Source organism: Anas platyrhynchos, chromosome 2 (assembly GCF_047663525.1).
Source record: "Anas platyrhynchos isolate ZD024472 breed Pekin duck chromosome 2, IASCAAS_PekinDuck_T2T, whole genome shotgun sequence".
Classification (NCBI taxonomy): Eukaryota; Metazoa; Chordata; class Aves; order Anseriformes; family Anatidae; genus Anas; species Anas platyrhynchos.
In genome coordinates this window covers 39,564,481-39,583,408 of record NC_092588.1, presented here as the reverse complement: position 1 = coordinate 39,583,408, position 18,928 = coordinate 39,564,481, and the positions used below count along the sequence as shown (strand labels likewise).

Genomic DNA, 18,928 nt, shown 5'->3' with positions numbered 1-18,928 from the left:
TCTTTTTGTTTTCTCTTCAGGGTTTCTCATTGCCAATGTGAATAAGAGGAGGAAGCTAAAATTCAACTTGCAGTGTCCATAGATAAGGAATTTTTTTTTATTTTTTTTTTTTTGAATGAGAGAAGCAGTATTGAAGAGTGACTGAGGCGTTGGTAGCCATGGGAACCAGGCTAATGCTGGTATCTTTGCCTAAAGGAATCAAACCTCTCCAAAGTCTCAGAAATATTTTTGTGAGAGTAACAGCAGCAGAACTGGCGACAGGAAGAACAGCCTTGGATGCCCTACCAGTAGCAACTGAGAATGTCAGAATTTTGAAGGACTGTGACTGTGATTTAGGAAGAAATCTATAGTATATGCAAGAAAATTCCAGTAAACAAGAAGAAGAGCTACAGAAGACAGTGTGAGGCAGCTGTTGGGAACACGGGTTTGAATGTAGGAGGGAATGACTCACTCCTCAATTAAGTGAGATGTGCAGGCACAAGTGTCACTTGCACACGTATAGAATGGAAATGGGGTCCCAGCTTAGAAAATGAGGTCCACAGGTTTTAACCCTTGTACTGGAAAACAAATTCAAAGCAGATTTTTTCTTGTTTAATACAAAAAGATAAGATCTTTGGAATTCCACACAGCTTCTATTTAGAAATGTCATCATCTCCAAAGTCTGAATAAAGTGACACCACAGAAGTGTTTAGTCCCAACTAAACTACAAAAACATCAAGCAGCACGTGGTGATGCTTCCATCACCACAGCAAGGTGGCAAATTGTTTCATAACTGTTTTGGGATAACAGCATTTCTAGGCAGATGGGATTTAGCCAGGGAGCCCACTCAGAGGAGTTCGATCTCACAGCATTGCCCCACAGCATCTCCTCTTGCACAGGGCAAAGACTCATACCAGCACCTCTTGCTATATGGGTGAAGAGTCAACACCATTCCTTCACACTAGACCCCACTGGTGCCCAAAACTGCTCCTGACCTAACAGCAAGAGCAGATTGGGATGTGTAAAAACGAGAACTTAAATCTAAAGTTCCCTGCTAAAAGCCTAACAGTGGTCTGATGAGTGATGAGGCTGAACCTCTGATCCCACAGATCAAAGGGACCATCTCAGCTGTGTGGAACTGTGCTGAACCCTGGCCAGCATGCTCAGGGCATTGCAGAGCTCAGCTTTTTGTGCTCCTATTCAACAGTGCACTGCGTGAGAAAATCCCCAACTTTCCCCCCAGCCCATATGTTATCTAATATTTAAATGCAGCTATTGGTTACCTGGAGGAAAAAGACCTACATTTATACATATGCCGTCTATAGAATAGCTTAAATCCTCAGGAGCTGCTAGCAATAGTCTAAAAGGTATTCACCAAGACAGACATCTCATGGGAATCTATTTTTAATGCAGATCAATAGAAAAATATTCCGGGAAGCAGAAGCAACCTTGAGAGCTGTCCTCTCGGTGGCATACATATTTTGAAAGACATGGAGCTTCTGAGATTTTAACGCAGTAGTTTCTGAAAAATGCTGTCTGGAAGGAGTAGTTAAGATATGCAAAGGTGGCATTTGTTTGAGGCACAGATCCAAAAAGGGGAATTTCTGGGAGGAAAAATCTGGTCAAAATCCAAGAGTCTACGCCAAGCTGTTTTAGCAGTATTCATGGCTCCTCTGTAAGCCTGATGAACATTTACCGTGTGATCAAGTCATGAAACTTCCCTTCCCTGAGGAAGTGGTAGGTATTTCACATCACAGCCATGCTGCAGAGCTTTATTCATTAATATTGGAAATCCTTACTTGTAAATGTTTAAAAGAGTGAAAAGGAGTTGCTTTTATCTATAAAGAAAAGTTTCTCTCCTTTGTAAGCTGAAAATTTATTATGTGTATATAAATTCTACTCAGTTTTCCAAGTACTCCTCCTATGCTGCATGATATTTTAAGGATATATCAATTTTTAGTACCAGATAAATATTATGTCTTTTTTATCTCCTTTTCTCTATGCATTTAGCCTTTTTTTTGGTTAGGCTCCAGACACAAAACAATTAGAGTCTGCAGTATTTCCACCATTATTAATGCCATAATAACTTGGAGTAGTACCTGAGAAAGAACACAGAACCTTTTTTTTTGCTTCAATAAATAATGTTTTTGCATTTACATACCCATTTATCTTTATCGTTACTTCTGAAGAAGCAAGTATTCACTAACAGAAATGATTTTAAAATGTGTCATTGTGGTACAGCATTCTTTCTGCGCAGAAGAATCAAAATTACAATCACTTTCATCTTCAGGTGTTAGTATAAGGAGGTATCACTGCATTTTTTTAAATTACTGTTATTATTTTTTTAACAAACTTTATTTTATCTGAGAGTTTCCATAAAAAACCAGCAGACTAATGTCTTAGTCTGGAAAAGGAAGTAAATGTCTCAGCTAATATATATATATATTTTTTTAAAGAAAAATCCTATTAAATCCAGCATCTTGCAAAATATATATATTTCTTTACATGATTTCTTTTATGTGCTGAATGCCCAGATAATGTAATAAACCACTAAGCTAGCTTAAATTCAGTAGAAAAAGTAGTTGTGTGCTTAATTGCAAGTATACAAGATATACAATTTGGGTATTATCTGTGAGGTCACTCACAAGTCTGACCAAAAACATCTGTTTAAGTACTTTACTGAATCAAGATTTAAAGAAAATTATTGTTGCACCAGAGAAATGGAAGTCTCAGTGATAGAGCCCTAATGTAATGAACTTAGCACAAGTTATATTGCTGGCAGAAATGCTTTGTACAATGCTTGAACAACAATAGGCAAAGAGCAATGTATTCTCTTTGTGTTTTGAAATCTGATGAATAACTCTCTCCTCTTCTTGCACTGTAAATACCAGCCGCAGACATAAATTTGATCATTTATATGTTTTATGTTTTTTTCTTAATAGTTGAGTCCAATGTAAAGTAAATGTTTATATTTTAGAGGCTCAAGGTGAAAAGAGAAAGCCAATGAAAAAGGAAGGAAAAATAAACTTGTTTGGAGAGGGACGAAGATTACCAGGAAAAAGAGGGACAAAGTGAAATCTTAGCAAAATCTAGATAGATGAGGGGAGTAGAGAGAAACTACAGCTGAGATATGGTCAGGTAAAAGCTGAAAAGAGTCTTAAAAATGAGGATAAAGAAGCCTGAATTTTATAAGGAAGATATATAGAGACTCTGGTGAATGAACCCAAGTGTCAGGCAGGCATAGTTTATTTGAGAAGGTGTACAGTATATCGGCTAAAGAAAAGGAACAGGACAGTTAAGAAGAGCAATAGGAAGTGGTTAATACCAGTTATGAGATGATCAGTATTCGATATTTTTTTTTATCATATACCTACAAAAAAGGGTTTTTTATTTAGAACGTTCCAGGATAAGTAAAACGACTTAGTTAAAGTTGCAATGTGAGAAGGAGAATAAAGTGAGAAAGATCAAAGCTAACGCTGAGCTTAAATGTGGAGAAAACTGGTGATCAAGAAATGGGGGAGGGAAGACATTTTCGGAGGAAATATGAGAAGCTCCATTATAGACCTGCTCTATTTTGAGAAGCAATAGGACAGCCAAGAGAAAGGAGTGGAGAAACAGTTGTAGAGAGATCATGCTCAGAGGGAGAAAAAAGGTTTTGGTTTGGAGGGTTAGAAGCACCAAGGTGAGAAGGAGAATGAAAATACACCAGGTCACAGGCAAGGAACAGAGGGCAATGTGGGGTGTGAATCTGGAGATGCCCAGGGAGCCACCAAAGCCCCCAGAATGAGTGCTTCTAAGAACATGTAACTATTGAGTGAGAAAAGTGATCACATTTTTGATGGGGGGATGCTATTAAAGCTGCAGTTCTTCCCCTCCAGAAGGAGGCTGAGAGCGGAGAAGAGGGTAGAGAAGTAGGACTTGGGGAATGTGGGAGCTGAGAGAAATAAAGGCACCAACTAGATCCGGATCAGAATGAGGAAGATGAGGCACCAGCTAGAACCAGGCACCAACAGAATGAGGAAGAATGAGGCACCAACTAAATCTGGACCAGAAGTATGAGGAAGACAAGGAATGAACTGAAATTTGAGGCCACTGCGATACGATATGAAATGACCAGAAACCCTCTCCAAGATGGACAGTTTTAAACTTTCCTCCAAATAACAATACCTGCTGTAGGACAAGGAGGTGTTCATCTAAAATTATGGCTTTTTGCTCCACATCCTGCGCGGTATTCAGTGTGTATTTCATGGGATGTGTTGCAGTTCAGCCACAGGTACAAAGCAAATGATGCATTTCTTTGCTTGAGGCCCTCATTATGCTCGGTAAACAATCAGAATGTAGATTTATTCCCAACTCACTGATTTTCGGCTGTCGTTGAAAAGCGTGAGGAACACATTAGAAAGAATGCGCTAAGATACTGATTATCTATTTCTTCAAGCCAAATTGGTTTAGGTTTCTCCAGGCCTCCTAGCAACAGCTTTATTATTATGGAGTTATTTCCCCCCAAATACTTCTAAAACAAGTATCAGATTAATGTTTCAGATAAGGAGAAAGTATATTCATTAACTCTCAGAGCTAGTTTATTGAAACAGGAGCTTCCAATGAAGCATGCAAGTATGGTTTCATTTTGATCTGCTGATTTTTCTTTCTTCACATTATTGAACAGTGAATGTTTAATGATGATCGATATAATATACAGTCACACTATAAGTGAAAAAAAAATCTTGTTAGTGAATATTTTACGCATTATTTGCATATTCCATTTATTATTTTTTAATCTAGCTGCATATATGACTCGTAGCATGCACATGCATCACTTTTGTTTACTTACAAACCAAATATACTGTATATTATGTTGGAAATAAATTTATATGGGAAGAATTTTTTTAGCTGTATAACAATTGCAGTTTCTGTTGTTTACAACTTTATAGAATTCAGATTTCTTATAATTTCCCAGCAGAATTATGGTATGTTATGAGAAGTGCATTAATCTCATAAATACCTCTTTTTTGTTCCATAGTAGAATTTTCAGAATTTGTCATTTTACTTGGACTCATACCTTTTAATATTTTTATTTTTTTTTAATTTCCAAGTAGAAAATCTACCGTGCACCTCATCTATGAGTCAATGAGTCTTAGGCTCACACAGCAGTTTCTAAAAGAAATAAAATAAAAAATCTTCAAGCTTTGAAAGACAATAAAATATGAGTATATTAGCTGTTGTTGTATAAAGCATTACTTACTATCTTGTGATTAAAAAGTACAGAAATGAGCACTTTCCCCATTTCCTGATTTCCCTGCCATCTACAGCTACAGTTTTTGAGAAGGGAAATGGTTGCTCTAGTTCTTCTGGGGACTTTGTGAAGAGACAGAATACAAAGAGGAAAGCAAAATATCAACAGGGTTTCTAGAGGATGGGGCTGTAGAGGTAGGAACCTATATATCCATACTGCGATACTTAGGTGCTGCTGTGGGTAAAATACAGGAGACCAACAGTCTGGCCTGTGAAGTCTTTTCATTGCTAGAAATCTTGCTGGTAATTACTGAACGTGATTCCCTTGAAGGCAGAGCTGGTTTATATCCGATTAACTGTGTCCTCAGAGATTGTTTTCTATTCTTTCCTTCAAGAAACAAAAACTCGTATGATGTCCCAAGGTAGCCCTGAATTCCTTGTGCAGTCAAATGCACTCTGTAGCCCATTCTGGTCAAATGAAACTGGGCAGAAAAAAAGTAACACAAAACTAGTACGAACCTCTGTAAAAATTAAATGACATTTTGTTTTCTTTGAAAGCACAGTGTTTCAAGCAGATTTGCATTTAGTGCCTTTTTATGATCAGACTTAACTCAGGTGGACACAGTTTCCATCATTCTTCCTATGACTAGCACATATAATGGAAAAGACTTAATATTAGAAGTTTTTTATTTAAAAGTTTATTTAAGGTCAACAAACCTTCTTGCACAGCCAATGGTGAAAAATTCTTTGAAGTTTAAAAAAAAGGAAACCCTTCAAAATGGCAAGTTTACCATCTGGCAAGAAAGTTGAGAGAATACACACAGGGAATAGATGCTTTCCTATAAAGCCACACGAGGCCTAGAAGGATAGCAGTTTATAATACAAGGTTTCTTATGAACGGCAGCAATCTGTAGTGTAATGAGGGACAGTGATTCAGAAACAGAAGGTTCAAACTGTGGACTAACTGCATTTTGAGTACCCTGTATCATTAGCAAAGGTAAATTTCAAGTTAAATATACACTACATCTACAATATAATAACAGAAAAAGATGTTTTTTTTTTGGTCATAACTTCAAATATATATATATTATAATTGTTTTATTCAAGTGAATGTACTCAAAAAAAAATATGGGACAAGGTGTCATGAAACAGAAGGAAATGTGTCAGCTACTGTGCTGAAGTCAATGGCCAATTTTGATGTTTTTATACTTCTTAACCTGTGCCAAAGCAATAGGACAAACCACAACCTGTGATGCACCATCCACTGGGAGGGCACCATGGTAGGGTCACACAGTGGCAAGAAGTTCCTCATGGACTGGACTCCCCCTTACCAGGGACACGGAAATATGTTTGATGCTTGTGAACCTCTTCATTCTTGGGATGTCTGCCTGCGCTTTGACTGAAGCAACCAAAATCCAGTGTCCCCAGAATATGACACATAAAAAAGGGTGAAGACAGTAGAAGTCCCATAAGTCTTTAACAGCTTCATGAATTCCCCTCCTACCAGCTGTCTGCCTGGCTAGGAGACACTGCTCTGCTTACAGCACCTTGCTCTGGGCTGTATGAGCACAGGGAAATACTGAAAATACATGGTTGTTGTTACTTATAATCAAAAGGGAGATCAGTTCAATAAACATAGCAGTACTTTAAAATATCAGAAAGGGAGACTTTTATTATAACTTTTATTATAACATAAACAAAAAGGTATTGGGCAATGTTTACAGAAACATTTATGACTTATAGCTTCTGCTCCCTCTTTTGATTTGTCATGGGGTCTTGGGCCAGCACTTTGTAACTCGGACCCGTATCTTGACACAACAGTTTTGTTTCATTTTCTTTTAGTAGGGTATCAAGTCAAGGCACAAACCACAGTAAGAGCAGAATGCTAATTCCTGGAAAGGGAATAATTAAAGCACCAAGAAATGTTTGTCACTTGCTTATTGACCAATCCCATATTTTTATGCTTCTCAAAACCCTACTGGGGACTAAATGCTCAACAATTGCACCAATGTTTCCTGCCCAGCATACTTAAAGCCATTCTAGCAAAACAAAGTAGATGTTGCTATAAATCAGCCATATATATTTCATATATATTTCATATATAATGAAAAGGCAAGGAACAGAGCACATCGTCCCCCACGTCCTTCACTTGGACTGTGCAAACCCAAGCTGTCCCTTGGTGGCACGAAGGCCCTGCTTCAGAGTCAGAAGGTTTTAGCAACACAGTTCTGACACTTTCTTTTATGAATAAAATGTATTAAGAACATTTTTGTAAAACTAAGTAAGGTAGAGTATAATATATTAAGGCATATAATAAATAAAAGCCAGAAACTTTATTAGGGAAGAATATTTGTTTATTTTTCTCCATGAAATCAGCTGTATGCAGTCTTCTTAATTATTTTACTTATCTCTGAAGAAACTTTCCTTGGTGCAGCACTGAAGCTATTCAAAGATGTATGTACCTCTTGAATATATGCTTAAATTTAAATCCACAGCATTAACAACAAACAAATAATTGCCAAATAACTAAATGTGTTCTGTCTGTATGTTTAATAGATTATAAATATTGAATGAACCTGGTCAAAATTCAAGGAAATGCTTGGGCAGTAGTGGAAGTCTATCACTGAAGGCATGAACTAAAAATTAATTAAGTTTGAGGCATCTCTGAAAAGGGATTCTGTTCTGCACTGAGGCTGGGCTTGGTATCTGTAACAAACACTGCAGAATTAGGAATTACGATTGTAAGTAAAGTCCCATGCATAGTCAATAGCAATATGTCATTAAATATTGCACAGTGGGTTTGGTGCAGCTGTGAAGTGTATTAAGGCTTTTGCAACGGGTTGTAAAATGCAAAAAAAAAAAAAAAATCACGTGCACCAATAATTCCCATCATTTCATTCAAACAAAATCTCCTCATTGCTAATGGAAAAATTGATGATGACCCAGGATATGGTAACTGTAATAAAACATCTCCCACTTGAAAAGATGGGAATTACATTAAGAGTAATCTAGGAATTCTGGAAAAGAAAGAAATCTCTTACTCCTTTCTTTCTTTCTTTCTTTCTTTCTTTCTTTCTTTCTTTCTTTCTTTCTTTCTTTCTTTCTTTCTTTCTTTCTTTCTTTCTTTCTTTTTCCTTCTTATTTCTTTTTTTTTTTACATTACAATTAAATTACAATTAAATACATTAATTACAATTAAATACATTAATTGTTTCACATGACAGCCAGTTAAGCAGTATAATACTCCCTTATTTAATTTAGTGTATAATACTTGTGTTAAGTACCTAGCTGTGTGTGGTGCCTTCTACCCAAGACCTCCCTATTATTTACAAACTTTACCATATCATATTTTTGCAGAGGCCATGTGAACCGAGGAAATAGCAAATATTTATTCAACACCAGGAAGAGTAGCACAGAAATCTTTTTTTCCACTTACAGCTGTGAAAATGCTAGCATATGTTTTTTTGGAAGCTCTTTGGCACCTGTGACTGCTCAGGAAGCGGAGCAGGGTGCAGTCACTGCCCTATGGTACCCAGCCTTGGCTCCATCCCCTTCCCAAAATTTAACATGTGTCTTTTTCTGGTATAGTTGAGTAAGTCCTATGAACAGCAAAGTACACAAGGCAGGCCGTTGATGTTTCAGTTCCAAAACACAATTTTAAATTGCTGTATTTTTTTTTTCTGATGGATGGGCACTGTGGCTCTTCCATGATTCATGATGCCTAAACATGCTGATGCATACGCTTCTCCTGTTACTACGTTCAGCATGTTGAAAAAGTGTGATGTTTTATCTGACAGCTCTTGTACATAAAATGCAGTTTGAGGGTGATAATGAGACCACCACATGGGAGCTGATGCTCTGCTTCAGCCATTGACCCGTCCTGGGAGCCTCTCACCTCTCCTTCTGGTTTTCTGACGTAAAATATTTCATTTTTGGAAAATACTTCAGTGACTTTATAGATTTGTGCCCTGCTAGATTATACCTTTCAAAGAAAACAATGGGCAGTGTGTGGAGAAAGAACATAGCATAAGTACACCCCCACACACAGCTTAGTGCTCTCATCACCGTTTCTGTTCTACAGATGATTAACAAAGAAAAGCGAAATGTCTGAATGGAAATACAGTCATCAGCTTCACTGCAGTCACTGGAAGAAGCCCACAAGTTCATTCAAATGTCTTCCCTTGCATAACTCCTCTATTGCTGAAATAACGGCATTGTTCCTGGGGTGGTTAAAGATAATATTTGTCTTACAGTACGACTTCAACACCATCCAAATTGTTTCGAAGCTGTACATGCCCACTGCCCTACCCACTCCTGCTCTATATTTTAGGTTTCTTCACAAATTTCTTGTTAACCTTCAAAAACAGAATGCCTCACAGTCGATGGGACTTCAGCACACACTCGTTTTGTAAAACTGAGTCCTTATTGTCTAGGGTGCTGGAGTCATTTTGGTTGTATGCAATAACTCAGAGGAAGTTTGCAAACACTTTCTTTGGGGGGTTGGACCCACTGATCTCTTGAGGTCCCTTCCAACCCCTGCAATTCTGTGATTTCGTGATTCTTCTCAGGTTTTTTTTTTTTTTCCTCATCTGTAATGGTGTGATTGCTTTCATCCTCAATTTCTCTCCCACATTCTTGCAATTCCATATCAGTTTTGATCCAGTTGTATGTACTTACATCATCTCTTTTAATCATTCCTTTCCCATTTGCTCTATACTAGCTTTCTTCTGCTTGCTTTTTCTACTTTTTATTTGTTATTCATTTCTCTCTTCTGTATTCTTCCTGTATCCCCTGTCCCTCCTTTCAGGCTAACAAATGTAGACTGTATTCACAGACTCTTGTGTTTCTTTTCTGTTTTGTTTTTAAGAATAACATCCAAAGTCAGAACACAGCTATTACTTATGCCTGATGTCAGTTATTCACTGCTTGTCACTTCGAATGCGTGCGTCCCCGCAGAGCCTCCGCTGACACTCCGGCCCAGAGTATAACATCTCTACCACCACATTTCAAAAAATAACAAAATCTTTTCATGTCTGAGCTGTCAAAAGAAGCTCTCAGATTATGCAGCACAGAAAGGGACACAGCCACCACCCACCTGCACTATATAAGTGTGGGCCATGTAACTTCCAGCAGCAGGAGCTGGTAACAATGGGGGTGGTGAGCCCCCTCTGAGCACCTCCAATGTGGTAGCTTGGGTGGATATTTTCTAATCTGTCCCTGACAGGGCATTTGCTGCACTCCTGAAAGCAAGGCTAGGGTGGAAGCAGTGCCTGGAAAGCACCTGGAGGTCTACCAAAAGCACGCTGTGGGTGAGTACCTGGGCAGGAGGCATGGCACACTTGGGGTTAGACAATTAATAAGGCCGCCTTGTACCGAGCTGCTCCTGGTGGAGAATCCAAGCAAGAAGCAAAAAGCAAGCTATGGAAGGTGAGATCGTTTCATGTTCTGCAAAACCATTTTAAATAAACTCTCTCTGACTGTCTAACTGCAGAGGGACATCACCACGACTTGCCCAGCGTCCTGGCACCATCTGGGTTACGGGGAGAGCGTGGAGCCTTGGAAAACCATTGGTTTTCTGGCCCCCTCTTCCTGTAGACTGAAAAAAAAAAAAAAAAAAAAAAAAGGAAAGAGGCAGTTCAGAGCACAAATTCTGACAGGTGAGTTCTTGAGAAAGGGGCACCTGTTCCTTCAGATGGTGTGTTAATGAAATGAAAACAAAAAACTGTACATAGCTATAAAAGCAATATGAGGTTTCATGTGTCTGACCCCACATAGCCTTTGACTAAGATTTTTGACTAAGATTTTGTCTCATTACGTTAGTGTGTTACTTTGATTGCAAGCACTTTGGCCTGTCCTCATAAAATTGTTCAAATTTAATAGATGCTGTGAGATAAACATTATTAATAATGTATCTTTATTTTGACATAACATAGTTGCTTAAATAATAAGTAATTCGTTTCTACATATAAGTCACTTCACACTCATGTTTTAATAGCCCTTCCCTTTCATTCACCATTCCTGAGATCCTTGTAAAGCTGGCCTTCTTTTCTGAGAAAATTAAGTAAATGTATCTTCAGAAAGGACTATAGCATGTTTTTTATTTTTATTATTTTTATTTTTATTTTTTTCCAGAAAAGCAAACACTGCTGTCTGGATCAATGCTTTTCCAATCCAAACCATTTTTAATTGTTAAGCACACAAGGTGTGCTGCTCTGTTCTAGTTCCCATGCTGTTTCTGAGCTAATGCTGCATTTCAGGATATGAAATAAAAATAGATCTGCTTTAGCAATGGTGAGAACCTCACAGCTTCTGGCTTTATTCACAACTTGACATCTGCACTGTAACCTGGTCACACTTGACAATATTGACCAACCTCTGCTCAATCTTGAGCACTGAAGCTCCTGGTAATTAAAGGAGAAAGCCACGAAACAGGCGATAAATGACTTCCAAGGCGCCTCTCCCGTGGTGTTTATTACATTCTATAGGAACTGCTGGATCTTTCTCTCCCCCTTTCTGATCCAGCCCTCCCTTGGTACCATCACTCCCCAGGCTGCCTTGATTATCTGAAGAAAAGAGACTCCTGCCCTTGTGTTCAAGAGCTGTGCAACAACCAGAGAGCTGCACTGGGACATGAGCAACGCAAGCAGGGTGGTGGCTTTGCTATGGGCAGATTTTTCTTCGCAGTTTAGTGTCATCACATTTTATATCTGTTATTGATTCTGTTATTATGTGCTGTTCCCTAATGCAATCATTACTCTGCTCCTGCATTCCTCTAGTAGGATAACGAGAAATGTGATGCTATGTGGTTTCAGTCCTTATAATGAGAACAAGGCAGCTCTCCTCACATATAGAATTTGTAATTACAAAGGACTATCCTCTGTTACTGGCAACTAATTAGAACTCTCTGCTGAAATGACATTTCTTTATTACAAATCTTTAACAGAAAATGTCAAAATTAGCATGATAGATGTTTTTATATGAAAAATAGGCCCACTTTTGTAAGTGAAATCAAAAAAATTATAGCACTTTGTAACATAACTATTTTAAATATAAGTATTTTATATATATTTATATATAAGTATATATATTTATATATAAGTATTTTAAATATCAGTATTTTAAGATATGTTACCATTGTTAAAGAGATAGACACATTTTTTTGCCATATAAAATTCATAAAAAGGGAATTCTTACTTTTAAAAATGTCACTGATGATCAGTTTTGTTCTCTGCACTTTATGCCGATTAATTAAAATTAAAAAGAAAAACAAACAACCACACACACGAAACCATGCCAAAGGGGCTGGGGATGACTGAAATCACAATATGAGGCTCATAGCTCACTGTATATTTCCAGAGAAAAGGGCACACATTAACTAATTTGCTCTCCTCCTCTGCAAAGAAGCAATATTGTTATCTATCACACACAGTTAAATTGAGACAAAGAATTGAGGTGAATTCCTGTGGGACAGCCAGTAAGGAAGATGCTGATGCTGGGATGAGGAGGCAAGGCTGTGAACTTCACAGCAGGGCTGACTGGCAAGATATCACATACGCTTCTCACTGGATTTAACTGAGGACAAGCATAGTGCAAAAATGTTTTGCAATGGCAAAATGGCACACAGAAAGCAAACTGATGTTCAGAGGTGTAGCTAAAAGTTTCTTACTTCCTGTAACAGGTTAAGTACATAAACACGTTGTATAAGGCCATGTGATTCTTGTTTAATGGAGTAATCAAAGCAAACACTCTCGAAGTGCATTTACATGCTAGGTTTGAATGTTTGTAAACTAGATAATGAGCAGGTTTCTTGTCAGAGGACTGTATTCACACTGGTGAATTCAAGCCACAGTTCCCAAGGTGCCTGTTCCTTGACAACACTGAGGTGCTGGTAAGATATGAAAGGGTTATGTGGGTAACATTCCTCTGCCAGCATTTTAAATACGCCACAAGACACATAACCAATGGATATAATTTGCAAATGTGTATGGAGAATCGGTCCTGACAGTTTTGTTTACAAAGGCAGGCAGCTATTTGCTGAGAACAGATATGACATGCTATTCATCTTGCTACTGCTAAGCCAAAGGGATTGCATCTATGATAACGAACTGTTAGATTTGATTGTTAGAATGCTTATGCAATGTTAGTAATAAAGGGTGTTTAAAACCCTATCTCATTTGTTCTTGGGCAATCGTATGGTATTTCTTATAATAATTTTCCCGGGGCACTTAAAAGGACAAGCCTAATTAAAGAACTGATAGCTGTCTGGCTCAGCTTTAATGGATCGGCGTTTCCAAAGTATGTGCATGCAGGGAAAAGGAGCAGCTGAGCCTTTATTTCCCTGCTTGCATGGGCTGAGGCAATACGTTGAGTGACGTAGTCATGTCCTCACACCTTTCAGTTCCTCCATTTTGGCTGGGTTTACTTCCACGCACCTCCTGATACCGGATATTAAACACAAGTGTAACAGCCTTGGATGTGATGCCCAAGGTGAGAGTGGAGAAAATTGGGAACAAAACTGATCCTTGTGTGGATCTTAAATACAGCCACGTTCAAAGTGACAGGGAGAATGCAGTGAGAGAAAAGAAAACAGTAGGTCCTCCTGTGTAGTGCTGAGAGTTTCAGGGAGCTAAGGGCTTTCTGGCTTACTTCTCGTTTGACCGTGATGGCACTTGAGCACCAAAAATGGTTGAGCGTGACTCATGCCTCTCTTTTGCCATTATGTCCCGTTTCAAACAATACCGAGAGAGCATTTTTCCCAGCACACCTAAATACTTTCAGCATTTGTAACCCCACTGACATGTTGCTCATGGAGTATATGTATTTCCTATTATTACTAGTTTTACGAGTAACTAGTAGTACTAGTACTAGTTCAAAAACTACTTCCCAATCCTCAAATATAGGACTTCAGGGTCTTGCACCACCTTGTTAGCACCAGCAGCTGGATGTATTGTGGGTTAGGGATAGAGAGCTGTCTTTTTTCTGAAGTACCAGTCAGTGGGATGTGCTGAACATACAGCTCAGGGATGCTCAAGCATGGGCTGGCTGATTCAGCTGTGATGGTTCAAGCTGTGATTTTCTCCAGCCGCCTCGCCCCCAGCTCTCCAGGTGTGGCTGCGGCAGATGGATGGGCTGAGCAGGCAGACCAGGACAAGGATCAGAGACCGCGTACACATCTTACTCATGGATTTAACCCAGAATATACTAACATACATGCTGTTGGTGCAGCTGTTTTAGGCTGCTGCTGGTTTCAGTTCACACCTCCTGGTCTGTGGACTGGTGAGACTCAGAGCCAATGCATCCTACAGGCGTAGGGGGCAGAGGGGCAGGGAGGAGAGCTTTGTCAAGCAGTACTTGAGCAGCTGGGGCTAATTCAACATGAGTGCCACAGTAATCCAGGCAGCAGTCTGAATTTTGAAATGCATTTTGATCATTATGCATGCATTTACACAAGCAGAACAGATCCCAAACCCAAACATCCTGCAGCCAGGCCCAGAGAGCTAACAAGAGAGAATGGAGCTTCTTTATCCTCGGTTGTCCTTACACACAGCCGCGGGTGACTGCTTCCTCCCTCTGCTTGCTGCTTTGTGAACGGCACATACAATGCCAAAATACAGCTGAAATCCCCTTTGAACACAAGCAGGCCTCGGGTTCAGAAGCAGCAGTGACACGCAGACTTGCTGCTGATGGTGGGTTCAGGGAGCGCGAACAAAAGCAACGCATCGTTTACGGTGGACAGGGCTCGTCTGCACCGGTGAGCTGTGCCGCACTACAGCCCGACCTTGAGAACCTGTGTTAATTAACACAAGTTTATTTTAAGCAGTGTCAGCTGTTTCTGAGTAAACCTACTGATCAGAGTGACAAAGTCTTTATTCTTGGTCTTGTAAAAGAGTATGGGCTTAGGAAGGCAGTTATGATCAGCAGCTGGATTTTTAAAATTCTGGATCTGAAAACCTTTTGAAGATTGTGAAGTACTTTAATGGACTGACAAGATTAATTCATTTTATAATTATCTGTTCAGAGGTAAGTGTAAAGAAGAAATAAGACTGGAACCGGGTAGTTTTATGCTCATCTCCAAAGGTTCCCAGCTTAGTTCTAGAAAACAATTTTTCTTATGCACGTTTTATTTTTCTCCTTTTAAGCAGTCTCACTAAATCAGATGAGCTTAATCAGGTACGTGCATGTTCATAGAATTAGTTTCTTGCCTCAGATACTACTTGTAAATCAGGGGCTAGAGCATCTCAAAACACAAAGCTATGAGTGCAAGGATAATAATTTAAGGTGCCCTCAAACATCATCCTGGGGCCAGAGTGCTGGTTTCATTAAAAGGATTTGCAATGCGGTGAAGTCCATGGGTGTTCATGTCTATGGCTCAGGTCTACGGCTTGCCTTGCAGCTGGGGGATCTCCAGCCACTGACTGCTTTAGTGGGTTAGTCATCTGTCTACAGAGACAGAGGCTCGGCTGTCACCGATCTTGATGGCGAGAATGAATATTTTAATAGCTTTATTAAAATTAAAGGGTGAGACATTAATTGTATTATTCCATACTTCTTCCCAGAGGCAGCAGCTGCACAGTGTGGCATAATTTAATAAAGCTATCCATCATGTGATGCATGGGTGTGAAAAAGTTACCGCTTGGTAGTGTAAGAAAACAACACCATTGCTTTTGTTTCATCAGGGAGGGCACACACAACAGAAGTGATCTTTAACGAATGTTTGTGTATTGGCCTGTGTAGGTACTGTGGTAGGCCTCTGTTTTGACCAAGAATCTTCTGACTGGAACACGTCACCTGATTTTACACGTAGAACGGGGCGAGCTGCATTTACCTATTCCTCTGCCAGTGCAGCCACCCCGTCTGAAGAGTGAAGGACGAGATGCACGTCCTCTGAAAGCTGCTCACACGAGGAGGGGTGCCTGCGTGCTGAGCATGTGACAGATGCGTGTCCCGTTGCATGGCAGGGATTCCCTTCAGCACAGCCTGCGGGGCCGGTGGTTGGCTCCCATCCCCAGCGAGTAAAGCAGCAAGCAGGTCTTGGCAGCACCAGGGATATATGATGTAGCTTATGCCTCCAGCACATTGGCTTTGTTTAAGGCTGCCTGATTGCTTGGGCAGGCTTTTCCACGTTTATTACATTGTTTTGTATTTTCAGGCTTTTTCTTTTTTTTCCCCCCTCAGTGTTCAGGAGGATATCAGTCCTGCTTCTTTATATACATATATATGTGTGTGTGTGTGTATATATATATATATATATATATATATGATATATGTGTGTGCTTCATGTTCCCCTTCTTCCCCACACACCTGTGCCTTGCAACAGACACCCCACGGATAATTTTGGGGTGAGAGCTATATGAGCTGATCATAGCCTGTTGTCTGAAGAGTCCATGGAACGTCCAAGTGACTTCAGTTAGTGCCAAACAACGTGAACTGGCTTGGCACCAAAAGCCTTGTGCTATCCTGACCCTTGCACCTCTGCGAGCAGGGGCCACTGTGCTCCAAGCAAGCACTGAGGACTCCCAGGTGCCATCTTGTGCTAATGGGGCTCCTAACGAGCATCAGGAGAAAGAGCTTTAAAAGGAAGGCTGCCAAGAATCCATCAAGTGATGAAGGACCATGAAAAGATGTATTTAAGATGTATTTTCACAAGGTACCTCAATGCTCAGCAGGCAACTGGATTGTACACCGGATAGGCAAATGAGTGGCAGTGTTTGAAAGAAAACCTGTGCACCCAGATGATGGGATAAAGGTGCATCTGAAGTCATCTTATAGTTATTGGTGACTGCCAAGGGCACAATACCAAGAACCTTGCCTTCACAAAAAGAGGGGAGGGGGGGAACCACAATTTAGGAAGGGAGCCCCCAGCCAGGCACAACCAGGCTGCGTGGGGGCTGCCTTCAGGGCAGGCAGGGTGCCGAGCACCCCTCGGCCCAGGTGAGCGGGGTCTGTCGGGGCAGCCCCGGGGTCTGTCAGGGCGTCCCTCCCCTTTCTCCCTGCCCCTTTCAGCCGAACAAAGGCGGCGGCGGGGCCGCTCGGTGCCGTGAGGGCGGCCCGCCACAGCCCGGCCCGGCCCCGCGTCGGGAGGAAGCGGCGGGCGGGCGGGTGCCAGCCACCCGGCTCCCCCGCCCCCCGTCTCCTCCCCTCCGCTGCCGATCCTCCTCCTCCTCCTCCTCCTCCTTCTTCTGCTGCTGGCGGCGGCGGCGGCTTCCTCGGCCCCGGCTCCCCGCTCTTCCCCGCGGCTTCGCCTCGCTCCTCGCCGGGAGGCTCCGCGAGGACGGTAAGGGCTGTGCCGAGCCGTGCCATGCGGTGCTGTACCGGGCTGTGCCGTGCTATCGGCGGGGCCCGGGGCTCGGGGCTGAACCCGGCGCCTCCCCCCTTCTTTCTTCCCCGCTCTGGACCCCCCGCGGGCGGCGGGGAGCGGGCGGGGGGCTCGCCGTGCCCGGCGGCGGAGCGGAGCCGGCTCCGTGCCTGCACCTCGGGGCCGGGCTCTGCCGAAATGGGCTCGTGGCGTGGCCCGGGAGGGACGGGCTGGGGGAAAAGGGCTGCCCTGACCCAGAGGAGGCTTCGGAGGGGAGACTCGAGGCTGCTCCGAAAGGTGTAGTGGCCATTCCTCCTCCTCCTCCTCCCTCCCGGACTCAGGGCAGCGCTGCGCCTCTCACAGCGAGGGAAGGCGCTGGAGCTGTCGGGGTCCCGGGGTCCTGTGTGTACGGCACCTTCAGGGCAGGGAAGGTGAAAACTTCCCAAAACCCAGCATTGGCAAGTCAACGCCTCCCGTGCAGTGTTATCGCTGGTTTACTTAACCCCGAGTTACTGTGGCGTGCGTGCTGCTCCTTGCCTGTATGTAAAATCTGCAGCTCCAGCGCCCAGATATTTGAGGATGAAGCGTGTCCTTTGTGCTTGAAATGACACGGCTGTTGTGCTTTTAAGCAGGAAGACGGCTTTTATCTTTGCCACGGGCCTTTTATCGCTCGCCTGTAAATGCCTGTGCTGTTTTTTAAATCTGCCGCTGGTTCGGTGGGTGGCTTTGCAGGGGTCACTTCAGTTCAGCCTCGTTCTCCTCCAAAATGCCCGTATTGATTTAATGTGGTGCTGGGTCCGAATTGGCGCTTAGAGCTCATTTTGCATCCATATTTATGTGCCATAAGGACCATGCTTTATAAAGCAGCTCGTTCTTGGTCCTGCCGATAAAGCCTGCTGGTTGTTCTTGGTGTGTGGTGGGTGTACAGCGTGCCTTGTGTCTAGTGTGAAGTGTCCTACTTACTTAAAAATGTTTAGAGCTCTAAAAGGGTCAGTGTAATCCATGCCACCCATGCACGCAACCGACCTAGAATTAACGAAATAAAACACTTCTAAGCACTTCTGGAGTAGAAAGCGTTGCATTATTCGCTGGTGGGGGACTAACACAGAGAGCTGCTTTTTGGGAGGCGTGCTCCTCTGTCCCACGAGTGGGCAAGTACCCTGCTTCTGCAAAGCCTTGCCTTGAGCTGGTGGGATGGTGGTGAGAGCAGCAGCAATGTGAATCTGCTCCCTGGGGAGATGTGTTTTTGGGTGGTAGTGGGCGTAGAGACCACCAGTGGACCTTTGGGGCCAGCAGGTTGTCCTTGCCATGGCCTGGTTTGGGGCTGGGAGAGCTGGCAGAGCTGTGTGCCCTCACACAGACCCATTTTATATGGGTCAGCAATCAGTCTTGATGGTTGATAGGTCATGCCACAATACTGAA

The 18,928-nt window shown here is 41.8% G+C and overlaps 1 protein-coding gene across 3 annotated transcripts in view; it reads left to right on the top strand.

Annotated features, from left to right (window-relative positions):
• Positions 1-17,325: 17,325 nt before the first annotated feature.
• FAM110B (family with sequence similarity 110 member B) overlaps positions 17,326-18,928 on the top strand; it is a 108,129-nt gene continuing 106,526 nt past the window's right edge. For all 3 annotated transcript variants that reach the window (XM_027452269.3, XM_027452264.3, XM_027452265.3), the window contains exon 1: positions 17,326-17,485. The gene's annotated coding sequence lies outside the window, so the exon portion shown is untranslated. The remainder of the gene's footprint in view (positions 17,486-18,928) is intronic.